Source organism: Staurois parvus, unplaced genomic scaffold (genome assembly GCF_062004578.1).
Source record: "Staurois parvus isolate SC_StPar_1 unplaced genomic scaffold, SC_StPar_1.0 ptg002190l, whole genome shotgun sequence".
NCBI lineage: Eukaryota > Metazoa > Chordata > Amphibia > Anura > Ranidae > Staurois > Staurois parvus.
Genome location: NW_028319986.1, coordinates 60,825 through 72,515, shown reverse-complemented (window position 1 = coordinate 72,515; position 11,691 = coordinate 60,825).

Genomic DNA, 11,691 nt, shown 5'->3' with positions numbered 1-11,691 from the left:
GGCTCTCATTGACTACCATGGGATTTCATGCAGTATGTCATGTGACTCGGGGGGGTCTCACAGGTCGGATCCCAAGTCGCAGCAGTGTGAACATTGTTGAGTGGAGCCATAAGTCTCGTTCACACTGCTGAAATTGCACCGGTATGACTGGGCGCTTAGTCACGGGTCACACTGCTGCGATTTAACCCCTCCAGAGGATTTCCCCCCTTCTTCCTGACCCGGCCATTTTTTGCGATACGCCACTGTGTTACTTTAACTGACAATTGCGCAGTCATGCAACGCTGCATCCAAATGACATTTACGTCCTTTTTTTCCCCATGAATTGAGGTTTCTTTTGGTGGTATTTGATCAACTGTGCGTTTTTTTTATTTTTTGCGCTATAAGCAAAAACAGACGGACAATTTTTTTGGAAAAAACAATATTTTGGACTTTTTGCTATTAAACATGTCCAGTAAAAAAATTTAAAAAATCTAATTTCTTCATACATTTCTGCTCCGTGTCTTCACTAAAAGAAATCCCAATACGTGTAAATTACATGGTTTACATGAAAGTTATAGCGTTTACTAATGGCGGTATAGAGACTGGGATTTGTTTTCCCAACTAGTAATGGCGGCGATCAGCGACTTATAGCGGGACTGCGGCGGGCAGTCTGACACTGGGAGGGGGGGGGGGACTGACTTGGTGTCACTGACACCCCCAGTGACACAATACAGTGATCACTGACACCCCCAGTGACACAATACAGTGATCACTGACACCCCCTGTGACACCAATACAGTGATCACTGACACCCCCTGTGACACCAATACAGTGATCACTGACACCCCCTGTGACACCAATACAGTGATCACTGACACCCCCTGTGACACCAATACAGTGATCACTGACACCCCCGTGACACAATACAGTGATCACTGACACCCCCAGTGACACAATACAGTGATCACTGACACCCCCGTGACACAATACAGTGATCACTGACACCCCCAGTGACACAATACAGTGATCACTGACACCCCCAGTGACACAATACAGTGATCACTGACACCCCCAGTGACACCAATACAGTGATCACTGACACCCCCTGTGACACCAATACAGTGATCACTGACAGCCCCTGTGACACCAATACAGTGATCACTGACACCCCCAGTGACGCAATACAGTGATCACTGACACCCCCAGTGACGCAATACAGTGATCACTGACACCCCCAGTGACGCAATACAGTGATCACTGACACCCCCAGTGACACAATACAGTGATCACTGACACCCCCAGTGACACAATACAGTGATCACTGACACCCCCTGTGACACAATACAGTGATCACTGACACCCCCTGTGACACCAATACAGTGATCTCTGACACCCCCTGTGACACCAATACAGTGATCACTGACACCCCCCGTGACACAATACAGTGATCACTGACACCCCCAGTGACACAATACAGTGATCACTGACACCCCCAGTGACGCAATACAGTGATCACTGAACCCCCCGTGACGCAATACAGTGATCACTGACACCCCCAGTGACACAATACAGTGATCACTGACACCCCCCGTGACACAATACAGTGATCACTGACACCCCCCGTGACGCAATACAGTGATCACTGACACCCCCAGTGACACAATACAGTGATCACTGACACCCCCAGTGACACAATACAGTGATCACTGACATCCCCAGTGACACAATACAGTGATCACTGACACCCCCCAGTGACACAATACAGTGATCACTGACCCCCCCAGTGACACAATACAGTGATCACTGACACCCCCAGTGACACCAATACAGTGATCAGTGCTAATAAAAAGCACTGACCCTGTACTAATGGCACTGGGTAGGAAGGGGTTAACATGAGGGGCGATCAAAGGGTTAACTGTGTGCTGAGAGTGTGTTACTAGGGGATGGGGTCTGTTACTAGAGGGGCGGGGTCTGTGTGCTTCACTGTACTCACACTGTTCTGGATGGCTGTGCTGTGCAGTGTTCCCAAGCCAACAGGGAGGAGGACTGTAAACAAAACAGTCCTCCTCCATAGCGGTGATTGTGGGTAATCACTGTCTGGAACCCGATGATTGACATCCGTGGCTCGCACACGCCCCCTACCCGTAAATGAAAATCACATATATATATATGTGTGATTCTGCGCACCCGTGCTGCCATGTAGCAGTATATCTGCTATACGGCGGCGGGGAAGCGCTTAAAATAGCACGTTTTGTGTGTGATTTCTGAAGACTTTATTGCAACGTGTGAAGATTTTCTACGACTTCTTGCAGTGCGATGCCCATTATAGTCTATGTCTGTGAAATCGCAATAAACCGCAGAAAAAATCACGCAAGAACTGCAGCAAACCGCACGCGATAAGATACTGACATTCACATTCATTAGATGCGATTTCAATTGGCAGATCGCACCGCTATGACCGGCTCTAAATGTGACTTTTATTATTATTATGTTATTGTTACCAGACATTTGTATCCTATTATGTTTGTATATTATTATTATCTGTGTCACAGCTTATCTTTACAGGATAAGTTCACCTTTCGGAACATGTTACATGTTTCACCCACTTTTAGGGTAGTGCATGGAACATGTTCCCATAGCTGTCGCTCACTTCCCCCCCCCCCCCCCCCGACATAAGTTCCCTATACTATCTGTCAGATTTTTAAAACAGTGCAGCCGTGCGGGGCTCCGCCCACACAGCCGCATCATTACTTTGCAGTTCTGTGAATGAAGGAACTACAAGCCCCGGCAGCCTTCCCTGTCAGCTTGTAGTTCTCAATGAATTGCCATGACGCTGTTGAAGTGGCTCTGTGGTAGTTCATTGAAGCTCCCTGTCAGTATAACTGCTTGGCTATACACCCCATACATCCCGTACATCCTGTACATCTCATACATCCTAGACATCCCATACATCCTGTACATCCCATACATCCTATACATCCTGTACATCCCATACATCCTATACATCCCATACATCCCATACATCCCCTACATCCTATACATCCCGTACATCCCCTACATCCCATACATCCTGTACATCCCATATATCCTGTACATCCCATACATCCTATACATTCCCTACATCCTATACATCCTGTACATCCCGTATATCCTATACATCCCCTACATCCTATACATCCCCTACATCCTGTACATCCCGTACATCCCCTACATCCTGTACAACTCCTACATCCTGTACATCTCATACATCCCCTACATTCTGTACATCTCTCACATCCTAGACATCCCCTACATCCTGTACATCCTATACATCCTGTACATCCCGTACATCCTGTACATCCCCTACATCCTGTACATCCCGTACATCCCCTACATCCTGTACAACTCCTACATCCTGTACATCTCATACATCCCCTACATCCTGTACATCTCTCACATCCTAGACATCCCCTACATCCTGTACATCCTATACATCCTGTACATCCCGTACATCCTATACATCCCCTACATCCTGTACATCCCATACATCCCGTACATCCTATACATCCCCTACATCCTGTACATCCCGTACATCCCCTACATCCTGTACAACTCCTACATCCTGTACATCTCATACATCCCCTACATCCTGTACATCTCTCACATCCTAGACATCCCATACATCCTGTACATCCCGTACATCCTATACATCCCCTACATCCTATACATCCCATACATCCTGTACATCCCGTACATCCTATACATCCTGTACATCCCGTACATCCTATACATCCCCTACATCCTATACATCCCATACATCCTGTACATCCCGTACATCCTATACATCCTGTACATCCCGTACATCCTATACATCCTTTACATCCCGTACATCCCATACATCCTGTACATCCCGTACATCCTGTACATCCCGTACATCCCCTACATCCTGTACAACTCCTACATCCTGTACATCTCATACATCCTGTACATCCCCTACATCCTGTACATCTCATACATCCTATACATCCCCTACATCCTGTACATCTCATACATCCTATACATCCCGTACATCCTATACATCCTGTATATCCCGTACACCCCATACATCCCCGTACATCTCCTACATCCTGTACATCCCCTACATCCTGTACATCTCATACATCCTATACATTTCCTACATCCTGTGCATCCCGTACACCCCATACATCCCCGTACATCCCCTACATCCCGTACATCCCATACATCCTGTACATCCCATACATCCTGTACATCTCATACATCTTGTACATCTCATACATCCTGTACATCCCATACATCCCCATACATCCCGCACACCCCATACCATCCCGTACATCCCTTCATCCCATTCACCCCGTACATCCCGTACACCCCTACATCCCATACATCTCTATATTTTGTATATCTTGTGTATTATCTGTATATTATATTTAATGTAACATTTGTATATTATTATTATTATTATTATTATTATTAATAATAATATTATTATCTGTGTATTAGCTTATCTTTATTATTTCATACATATATTATCATTAATATATTTAAATATTACTATCTGTATATTTATTAGCTTTAATTTCACTTGTGTATATTGTTTTATTATTATTATTATTACTACTATTATTATTATCTGGGTATTATCTTTATTATCACATTTTTATTGTTATTACCGGTATATGTTATTATTTTCTGTGTGTTATATTATCTTTAAAATTTTGTTTAAACAGAAAGCGCCAATCAGCAAAATAATTCTATAAAAAGCTGCAAACTTCTAACCCAAATTATTGGTGAAAAATGAAAACAACAAAATCAGAATGCGCTTGTATCATATATCGTGCATAACTGTGCAAAAATTGTAAATATATATTGTAAAAAAAGAGAAAGAAAAAAACCCCAGTGAATCTCTACATAAATTGTTCAAATATAAAAGTCCAAAATTATTTCTTCTTAAAACAAAATAAATCCACCGTGCTAATCCACCACCAGATGAATGGAATAAACTCACCAGAGCTAGATGCTGATCAAATTATAAATCAGCACAAGCGTGTTTGCTCTGGGAGCGATGAAGAAATCCAAGGAAACACCCTCCTGTAATAAGAAATCCAGGCACCAGGAGCAATATTCTGCAACCACTATATGATATGGCCAGGACTTTTCAAACAGCGATCATCCTCCAAACACATGATCGTATCACTCCAAAATAAAGAAAAGGCATGATGGTGCAGTACGTAAAAAATGTGTATATTTATTTAAAACTCATAGTACTCACAAAACAAGTGTCCACCTGACACTGGTATAACAAGCGGTAGAATGCACAAAAGCATGTACGAACGAACGATCCAACGAACGAAACTCCGTTCACCGCGGACACCTCGCCGACAGTTTCCGGGAACGTCCTGACGTCATCCAATAAGCTCCGCCCTACGCGTTTCGTCACACTGACGTCCTCACGGAGCGGCATGGATTTAGACGTCAATTCCATCTATATATACCGCTCGCACTCTGCACAGCGGTATTTCTTTATTCAATCACAGCGGCGCTATAGTCATATACCGCCGCTCAATTGGCAAAGATGCAATTATATCACAGATCCTATAATCACATACATTCAAAGTTTGTTATAACATATATGCTAAAAATATATTAAAAAGGAATGAACTATATTTTATATCAAGTCATTTACAAAAATGACTAATTACATAATCATGAGCTTTATAAAGGGGAATTCTAACCCACAAACTTGAAATCCATTACATACCAAAGTTCCATTTTTTTTTCCTCCAAATACATTGTTATATACCTTTTCTAATCAACGAACTCTCCACCCAATTCCATAAGAGACATATATGTATGCATATATTGTATTAATATTATAAAATTGACTCCCCTCCCTCCAAAGAAACCGGCCTCAAATCTCTGAAAAGAAGCCTCACTCATCATCCATAATCCAATTAAATCAGCATACATATATATCTCTTTTTTCCTTTTAACAAAAAACTCTCCACTATATCATTCTACTATTACCAAAGAATATATTTAAAAATTCGTCAAAAAACAATTCAGATCAATATCTATATTTAAACCATTTGGTTTCAATACATCTAATTCATATATCCAAAACGTCTCCCTTTTGGATATTTCATTGATCATATCTATTCCTCTCCAGTGTTTTTTTACGCTTTCTATTCCATAAAAGGTTGCTAGACTTGGATCACTGTTATGTTTTAATTTAAAGTGTTTTGACACACTATGTTTATCATACCCCTTTCTTATATTGTTAAGATGTTCTCCAATTCTTGTTTTTAATCGTCTACCTGTCCTCCCCACGTACTGTAAGTGACATGGGCACTCTAAGACATAAATTACATGGGATGAATTACATGAAATTAATGAATTTATCTTATATTCTTTTCCCGTGTGTGTTGATGTAAAATTCTTTCTTTTTTTCTTAGTATCTTTTTTTACTGTTTTGCATGCCTTACACTTATTACAGTTAAAAAAACCTTGCATTTCAGGAAAGAACTGTTTTTTCATCGGTGGGTCCAAAACATTATGAACCAATTTCATCTTCAAAGATTTATTTTTTCTATATATAAAATTAGGTTTTTTAGGAATAATCTTTTTTAATATTTCATCTTTAAGCAGTATTGGCCAGTATTTTTTAAAAATTTTCTCCACCTGTCTATATTGTTTGTTGAAATTGGTAATAAAGGCAATCTCCTGTTTCTTTTCTTTCTTTTTATTCATTAACAACCCATCTCTATCTTTATTACCAATTTCTTTTCTTTCGATCTCCAGAAAGGACTTATTGTAGCCTTTATCTACAAATCTCTCTATCAGCAAACTTGTCTGATCTACAAAATCTTCCTGTCGACTACAGTTTCTTTTTATTCTAGTGAACTGGCTCCTAGGTGTACTAAACAACCATCTAGGGTGATGTCCACTGGAAGTAGGAATATAACTATTTTTATCGACATCCTTAAAGAAGCTTTTAGTATAAATACCACCTCCATACTTATACAGCGTGAGATCTAAAAAATTCACTTTTTCAGGATCACTGATTGTTGTAAATTTCAACCCATATTGATTGATGTTAATATTATTGGTAAATCTACTAAGGTCTTCCTCTGAACCCCTCCAAATCATCACGATATCGTCAATATAACGCCTGTATAGAACCATTTCTGGCCACCTGTCAAAAATATATTCCTCTTCCCATTTATCCATAACAATGTTAGCTACGCTGGGAGCATACTTGGCTCCCATCGCGACACCTTTGCATTGCTGGTAAAAGGTGTTCTTATACCAAAAAAAGTTATTGGACATAGCAAACTCTAACAATTTGACAATAAATCGTCTCTGGACAGTTTTGATCTTAGATTTCTGTTTTAAAGCCCATCTCACTGCTTCAATTCCATCTTTTTGCTTAATACTAGTGTACAAAGCTTCTACATCAATGGTCACCAGAATACAATCCTCAATTCCTCTCACATCTTTGAGAATATTAATAAGTTCGCTACTATCTCTTAAAAAAGCTCGATTTTTCTTCACTATAGTCTGCAAAAATGAGTCGATGTATTCACCAACACGGGAAAAAATCGAATTAATCCCACTCACAATGGGTCTTCCTGGTGGCTTCTGTTTGTCCTTATGTAATTTTGGTAAATAGTATATTACTGGAATTTTAGGGTTCTTAATATACAAATATTTTGCCTCCCTTTCATTCAAAACTTCGGACTCTCTTCCTTTTTTAATCAACTGTTTTAATCGGTTTTTTAATTCTTTTGTAGGATTTGATGTCAGAATATTATAAGTATCCTTAACGTCTAACAATCTGTCCATCTCTACCTCATAGTCCTTTTTATTTAAAATCACAATACTGCCTCCTTTATCTGCTCCTCTAATAACAATATCTTTCCTTTTTTCCAAATCTATAATTCCTTGTCTAATTTCATTAGGGGTATATCTCTTATTTTTTAAATCCATATTCTTAATATCAGTCTCAACCATTTTTTTGAAAACCTCTAAAAATTCATTTCCTGTATTCTTTGGATTAAATGTCGAAGAGTTCCTCAAATTAGTATGTTGGTAAATATTATTATTCTTATATTCCTTATTTTTATTTACCTCAAAAAACTTTTTAATATTTACTTTTCTTACAAATTTCTGAATATCAATGAATAAATCAAATTTATTCATATTCACACTAGGTATGTATTTTAAGCCCAAATCTAATACTTTTAGTTCATTCTCTGTTAAAACCGCATTACTTAAATTGAAAATACCCTGATCTATGTGTCTCTTTTCCTTTTCTTTTCGCTTGCCTCCTCTTTTTCCTCTATATCTACCGAATCTTTTTTTGTTGTTCCATTCATGTCCGGTTCTTTCCATCCCTTGTAATTGGGTCCATAATATCTCATCTCTGCACCCCAATTTCTGTTGGGGTCCTGAAAACCCCCTCTGTTGTAAAAATTACCTTGAAAGCCACCTCTTCTAAACCAATTCCCTCTACGACTACCCGGTCCTCTATAGCCAAAATTGCCCCTCATGAATCTCCCTCTTCCTTCATAATAGGGCTTTTGAATCGGGTTATTTCTTTCAAGCAAAGATATTTGTTCTTTAGTGTGCTCTTGAAACTGAACATTTTGTTTCTTATGAGGGGAGCTAGACACTCCCATATTTATGGGCAATTTGGGTTTATTACCAGGGGTCTTTTCAGGTGTAGATTGTTTGGAATCACAATCTTCTATGCTTAAATTGTCTTGCCATTTGTATACTTTATTGTTTTTATAGTCATCAGTATCTCTATTATATTTCTTTACTTTTTTGCTCCTGGTATCTTTGTCCACTTTCATAATATATTCCTGAACAGTTTTTGATCTTTCTTTATATTCCGTGGTCTCCATAAAAGGTACCATAATTTCCTTTATTTCTTTTATCTTCATTTCCAATTTTTTAAGTTTTAATTGTCGCCTTTTTATAATCAATTCCAAAAGCTTGCTTTCACAATGATTAAAAAACCAAAACCATTCCTCCATCAGGTCTTTCTCATCCAAACCATCATTGGCTGGAATATCCCACCTCAGTCTCCTTGGTGTGATCTTATCTTTTAAATATAACTCTAAAGTGTTAACATCCCACCATATCCTAATTTGTTTCTCTAATAAGTGTTTCAAATTTTTAAACTTTTCTTCTAAATTGATCCCATTATTCATACCAGTGGGATTAAATACTTCCAATAAATCTACTTGTCTTTTTTCCATATACCCAAAGATATCCATGGCTGCTATTCTTGAATCACTATCTCAGAAAGTGCAAATCACAAAAAATTTTGTTTAAACAGAAAGCGCCAATCAGCAAAATAATTCTATAAAAAGCTGCAAACTTCTAACCCAAATTATTGGTGAAAAATGAAAACAACAAAATCAGAATGCGCTTGTATCATATATCGTGCATAACTGTGCAAAAATTGTAAATATATATTGTAAAAAAAGAGAAAGAAAAAAACCCCAGTGAATCTCTACATAAATTGTTCAAATATAAAAGTCCAAAATTATTTCTTCTTAAAACAAAATAAATCCACCGTGCTAATCCACCACCAGATGAATGGAATAAACTCACCAGAGCTAGATGCTGATCAAATTATAAATCAGCACAAGCGTGTTTGCTCTGGGAGCGATGAAGAAATCCAAGGAAGCACCCTTCTGTAATAAGAAATCCAGGCACCAGGAGCAATACTCTGCAACCACTATATGATATGGCCAGGACTTTTCAAACAGCGATCATCCTCCAAACACATGATCGTATCACTCCAAAATAAAGAAAAGGCATGATGGTGCAGTACGTAAAAAATGTGTATATTTATTTAAAACTCATAGTACTCACAAAACAAGTGTCCACCTGACACTGGTATAACAAGCGGTAGAATGCACAAAAGCATGTACGAACGAACGATCCAACGAACCAATCACAGCAGGTCACATGACAGTTGTATACAATGGATGGCTTCATTCATGATGCCATCCATTGTATACTAGTGCCTAGCTGTGAATGGTCACAGCTAATCACATGCACATGTCATGTGATTAGCTGTGACCAAATCACAGCTAAGCACAAAAAAAAAAAAAAAAAAGCTGAATGAATCGATGTCATTCAGGTAAATGCTTGCTTATAGCAAAGTAATTCTTTGCTATAAGCAAATTGTGTAAAAAAAAAAAAAATACTGATCACTTCCCCAAAGTAGTACAATGTTACTATGGTAACATTGTACTATTTTGGTCATAGTAAAATATGAAAAAAAATCTTAAAAAAAAAAAAAAAAAAATGTAATAAAAAATTAAATATAATAAAAAAATTTAAAAAAATTAAAAAAAAAAATATTTTTTTTTTCATACTGTCACCAGTCAGTGTCCCTGTTCACCGCCATGCCAGTTATATGATGACGCTGTACTGCACTGGTGACAGTATGTAAAAAAAAAAAATAGTGAAAATAATTTTTTTCATTTTTTCATTTTTGGAAAAATTATGACAAAAAAATACAACTTCAAAAAACTCGCCATTCCTCTTATGAAGTACGTCGGACTGTCTACTCTGCAAAAAGGGGTCATTTGGGGATATCTGTACTGTTCTGACATTTGGGGGATATCTGTACTGTCCTGACATTTGGGGGATATCTGTACTGTCCTGACATTTGGGGGATATCTGTACTGTCATGACATTTGGGGGATATCTGTCCTGTCCTGACATTTGGGGGATATCTGTACTGTCCTGACATTTGGGGGATATCTGTACTGTCCTGACATTTGGGGGATATCTGTACTGTTCTGACATTCTTGGACCTCAAGAAATTAGATTGGCTGTCAGTACTTCAGGATTGATCAATATTCAGATCTATACCATAGTTTGTGAACTCTATAACTTTCCTACAAACTAAATAATACATCCTAATTTGGGTTATTTTCACCAAAGACATGTAGCAGAATACATCTCGGCCTAAATTTATGAAGAACAATTATTTATTTGTAAACTTTTATAACAGAAACAAAGAAAAATGTGTTTTTTTTCAAGATTTTTGGTCTTTTTTTGTTAATTTAGCAAAAAATAAAAACCCCAGCGGTGATTAAATACCACCAAAAGAAAGCTCTAGTTGTGTGAAGAAAATGATAAAATTTTAGTTTGGGTACAGTGATGTATGACCGCGCAATTGTCATTCAAAGTGTGAGAGCGCTGAAACCTGAAAAATGGCCTGGGCAGGAAGGTGTAAAATTGCCCGGTATTGAATTGGTTAACAGAAAAGATGAGACAGAAAAAAACAAATAAAAAAACAAACAAAACAAAAAAAAAGTGATCCTTCTCCCTGCACACTAACTACATCTCCACTGCTGCCTGACCCCCTCCACTTCATTACACATGGCTCAGGCATGATGGGAGGTGTAGTCCCTTAGAGTAGGTTACTGATGCATGATGGGCGGTGTAGTCTCTTAGAGGAGATGGCTGATGCATGATGGGAAGTGTAGTCCCTTAGAGGAGATGGCTGATGCATGATGGGAAGTGTAGTCCCTTAGAGGAGATGGCTGATGCATGATGGGAGGTGTAGTCCCTTAGAGGAGATGGCTGATGCATGATGGGAGGTGTAGTCCCTTAGAGGAGATGGCTGATGCATGATGGGAAGTGTAGTCCCTTAGAGGAGATGGCTGATGCATGATGGGAGGT